At 52.5% G+C, this 5000-nt stretch overlaps 1 non-coding gene across 1 annotated transcript in view; it reads left to right on the forward strand.

The window, feature by feature from the left end:
- Positions 1–3826: 3826 nt before the first annotated feature.
- LOC126453902 (small subunit ribosomal RNA) overlaps positions 3827–5000 on the forward strand; it is a 1909-nt gene continuing 735 nt past the window's right edge. Inside the window, exon 1 of the ribosomal RNA XR_007585162.1 lies at positions 3827–5000. This exon is cut by the window's right edge and continues 735 nt beyond it. This is a non-coding gene — a ribosomal RNA (small subunit ribosomal RNA).

Raw genomic sequence — 5000 nt, forward strand, 5'->3', positions numbered from 1 at the left:
TTAACCTAACCTATATCGTGCCTTAACCTAACCTATATCGTGCCTTAACCTAACCTATATCGTGCCTTAACCTAACCTATATCGTGCCTTAACCTAACCTAATTTGTGCCTTAACCTAACCTAATTTGTGCCTTAACCTAACCTAATTTGTGCCTTAACCTAACCTAATTTGTGCCTTAACCTAACCTAATTTGTGCCTTAACCTAACCTAATTTGTGCCTTAACCTAACCTAATTTGTGCCTTAACCTAACCTAATTTGTGCCTTAACCTAACCTAATTTGTGCCGTAACCTAACCTAATTTGTGCCGTAACGTAACCCATGTTGTGCCGTAACGTAACCCATGTTGTGCCGTAACGTAACCCATGTTGTGCCGTAACGTAACCCATGTTGTGCCGTAACGTAACCCATGTTGTGCCGTAACGTAACCCATGTTGTGCCGTAACGTAACCCATGTTGTGCCGTAACCTAACCCATGTTGTGCCTTAACCTAACCCATGTTGTGCCTTAACCTAACCCATGTTGTGCCTTAACCTAACCCATGTTGTGCCTTAACCTAACCCATGTTGTGCCTTAACCTAACCCATGTTGTGCCTTAACCTAACCCACGTTGTGCCTTAACCTAACCTACGTTGTGCCTTAACCTAACCCATGTTGTGCCTTAACCTAACCCATGTTGTGCCTTAACCTAACCCATGTTGTGCCTTAACCTAACCCATGTTGTGCCTTAACCTAACCCATGTTGTGCCTTAACCTAACCCATGTTGTGCCTTAACCTAACCCATGTTGTGCCTTAACCTAACCCATGTTGTGCCTTAACCTAACCCATGTTGTGCCTTAACCTAACCCATGTTGTGCCTTAACCTAACCCACGTTGTGCCTTAACCTAACCCACGTTGTGCCTTAACCTAACCCACGTTGTGCCTTAACCTAACCCACGTTGTGCCTTAACCTAACCTACGTTGCGCCTTAACCTAACCTACGTTGTGCCTTAACCTAACCCATGTTGTGCCTTAACCTAACCCATGTTGTGCCTTAACCTAACCCATGTTGTGCCTTAACCTAACCCATGTTGTGCCTTAACCTAACCCATGGTGTGCCTTAACCTAACCCATGGTGTGCCTTAACCTAACCCATGGTGTGCCTTAACCTAACCCATGGTGTGCCTTAACCTAACCCATGTTGTGCCTTAACCTAACCCATGTTGTGCCTTAACCTAACCCATGTTGTGCCTTAACCTAACCCATGTTGTGCCTTAACCTAACCCATGTTGTGCCTTAACCTAACCCATGTTGTGCCTTAACCTAACCCATGTTGTGCCTTAACCTAACCCATGTTGTGCCTTAACCTAACCCATGTTGTGCCTTAACCTAACCCATGTTGTGCCTTAACCTAACCCATGTTGTGCCTTAACCTAACCCATGTTGTGCCTTAACCTAACCCATGTTGTGCCTTTAACCTAACCCATGTTGTGCCTTAACCTAACCCATGTTGTGCCTTAACCTAACCCATGTTGTGCCTTAACCTAACCCATGTTGTGCCTTAACCTAACCCATGTTGTGCCTTACCTACCCAGTGCCTAACCTAACCCATGTTGTGCCTTAACCTAACCCATGTTGTGCCTTAACCTAACCATGTTGTGCCTTAACCTAACCCATGTTGTGCCTTAACCTAACCCATGTTGTGCCTTAACCTAACCCATGTTGTGCCTTAACCTAACCCATGTTGTGCCTTAACCTAACCCATGTTGTGCCTTAACCTAACCCATGTTGTGCCTTAACCTAACCCATGTTGTGCCTTAACCTAACCCATGTTGTGCCTTAACCTAACCCATGTTGTGCCTTAACCTAACCCATGTTGTGCCCTTAACGTAACCCATGTTGTGCCTTAACGTAACCCATGTTGTGCCTTAACGTAACCCATGTTGTGCCTTAACCTAACCTATAATGTGCCTTAACCTAACCTAAAGTGCGCCGTAACCTAAACTATATTGCGCCTTAACCTGACGCACGTTGTCGCTGAACCTGCTCTGTAATTGTTATGCAACCCGTTAAAGTAGTGTAGTGTTGCCTAACCGCAACCCTCGCAATATAGTTCGCTACTCGCACTGCCCGGTCCCCTGTGTATCGCGTCATGTTAAACACCTTGCAGGTGTTGCTGACTTTCCACATGCTCCTGCTATACACTGTAGTGTGGATAGCAGCAGGACGTACATGCCCCCCCCCCTTCCCCCCTGCCTTCGCAAGCTGGTCGGTGAGAAGTTTGCATGTTCAATGCCCTTCGCATGCCGACGTACTCAGCCTACGTTGTGGTACGGCCTGTCACCTGTCCGCCGATGTACGCAAAACCCACAAACTGTACTGCACATTGCTCCGTATGTACTGAATGATACATCGTGGCCCATGTGACCGTATGACGACAGCGCCTAGCAACGGCGGACCATACAGTCCAAATATTGTGCACGCAGCTACGTGTCGTCTCCCTATAAGAGCTGGATTGCAGTGTGGTACGCCATACAGACGTGTGGGAGGAACGGACGCCCTGGATGGCGATCAGCATGAGCAGTCTGTTGATGTAGTGGAGCGTGTATTCGGACGTAGTCGTCTCTTCTCACACACCGTGATAGCATGTTGCACCGCGTTCCACATCTGCGACATGCTGCAGAGGCGGGCTGACAGTCGTTCGCGCAATGGACACCGCATACGTACGGGGTCTACCTTCCACGTGTTCTCTAGGCGTGCACATGTTGTTGCGTCTATGTGGGCAGACGTAGTGTGTTGTGACACCTGACACAGGCATGCAATACTCGTTGCAAATGGCGATGGACGTGTACGTTTGCTGGTGACGTTACGCAAATGAACAACCGGTAACCCGTTGTGGTGCGGTTGTTCTCGCTAGAGGTGAATCAGTGTTGGCGACGATCGGTCGAGCTATTAACCGGTTGTTTCAGGGATACCCACCATGCCCACGAACGTGAAAGGGGACCCACCATGCCCACGAACGTGAAAGGGGATCTGGGTGTGAGGCGATACGCGGCGGTGGCTGGGTGGGACCGTCCCCGGCCGGTGAGGGGGGGCCGCCCGGCGTGCTGGCAGCGCGGTGCGTGGGCGCACGCGCTACAGCCGGCTGGTGGGGGCGGCCGGTGGCAGGCGCGCCGGCCGACGGACGCGGCAGGCGGCGCAGCTGCGCGCCGGCGCCCCCTGCTCGCGGCGCCTTGCGGCCAAAGTAGGTCCTCGCGGGCCCGGTGCGAAGCGCGGTGGCCATCTGCAGTGTGCTGGTCCGATTGAGGACTTTGTGCGCTGAGGATGCGCCGCCGCCCGGCGCTCGGCGCCGCGACGCCGTCTGCTGCTCGGTCGCCCCAGCGGTTCTCGCAGGTGGTTTGTATCGCAGCTGTGCGGACGTGTTGGCGCGTGCGCTGTGCTGGGAGAGTTCGCTTCGGCACCCAAGTAGGGCTTTTGTCCTTCTGTGGCGCTGGCGTTGGAGCTGCCGGTCACCGTAGGTGGCGCGTGTTGTCTCCCGCCGGCAATGCCACGACAGCACGCTCCCGGGCCTCTGTCGGCAGCGGCAAGCTCAGTTGGGAGCACGGGTGGTCGCACCTAAAGCGTCTACTCGCCTAACTCCGGGCGATTGCGCCTCTCTCGAACCCGACCAAGTACTTAGGACGGCGCTGCGCGCCGCCGGGACCTGAGAGGGTTTCGAGGTGTGTTGTGCAGGGGAGCTCAGCCTCCTCCTGTTTGCAGAATAATTGAGCGGACGCTTGCGTGTTCGCGCGGGCCCCCCGGGACACACTCCCGGGCGGCCGGCTGCTCAGCTCTAGTTGACGCAGCTCCCTGGTTGATCCTGCCAGTAGTCATATGCTTGTCTCAAAGATTAAGCCATGCATGTCTCAGTACAAGCCGCATTAAGGTGAAACCGCGAATGGCTCATTAAATCAGTTATGGTTCCTTAGATCGTACCCACGTTACTTGGATAACTGTGGTAATTCTAGAGCTAATACATGCAAACAGAGTCCCGACCAGAGATGGAAGGGACGCTTTTATTAGATCAAAACCAATCGGTCGGCTCGTCCGGTCCGTTTGCCTTGGTGACTCTGAATAACTTAGGGCTGATCGCACGGTCCTCGTACCGGCGACGCATCTTTCAAATGTCTGCCTTATCAACTGTCGATGGTAGGTTCTGCGCCTACCATGGTTGTAACGGGTAACGGGGAATCAGGGTTCGATTCCGGAGAGGGAGCCTGAGAAACGGCTACCACATCCAAGGAAGGCAGCAGGCGCGCAAATTACCCACTCCCGGCACGGGGAGGTAGTGACGAAAAATAACGATACGGGACTCATCCGAGGCCCCGTAATCGGAATGAGTACACTTTAAATCCTTTAACGAGTATCTATTGGAGGGCAAGTCTGGTGCCAGCAGCCGCGGTAATTCCAGCTCCAATAGCGTATATTAAAGTTGTTGCGGTTAAAAAGCTCGTAGTTGGATTTGTGTCCCACGCTGTTGGTTCACCGCCCGTCGGTGTTTAACTGGCATGTATCGTGGGACGTCCTGCCGGTGGGGCGAGCCGAAGGCGTGCGACCGCCTCGTGCGTGCTCGTGCGTCCCGAGGCGGACCCCGTTGAAATCCTACCAGGGTGCTCTTTATTGAGTGTCTCGGTGGGCCGGCACGTTTACTTTGAACAAATTAGAGTGCTTAAAGCAGGCAAGCCCGCCTGAATACTGTGTGCATGGAATAATGGAATAGGACCTCGGTTCTATTTTGTTGGTTTTCGGAACCCGAGGTAATGATTAATAGGGACAGGCGGGGGCATTCGTATTGCGACGTTAGAGGTGAAATTCTTGGATCGTCGCAAGACGAACAGAAGCGAAAGCATTTGCCAAGTATGTTTTCATTAATCAAGAACGAAAGTTAGAGGTTCGAAGGCGATCAGATACCGCCCTAGTTCTAACCATAAACGATGCCAGCCAGCGATCCGCCGCAGTTCCTCCGATGACTCGGCGGGCA

Source organism: Schistocerca serialis, unplaced genomic scaffold, assembly GCF_023864345.2.
Source record: "Schistocerca serialis cubense isolate TAMUIC-IGC-003099 unplaced genomic scaffold, iqSchSeri2.2 HiC_scaffold_970, whole genome shotgun sequence".
Taxonomy (NCBI): domain Eukaryota; kingdom Metazoa; phylum Arthropoda; class Insecta; order Orthoptera; family Acrididae; genus Schistocerca; species Schistocerca serialis.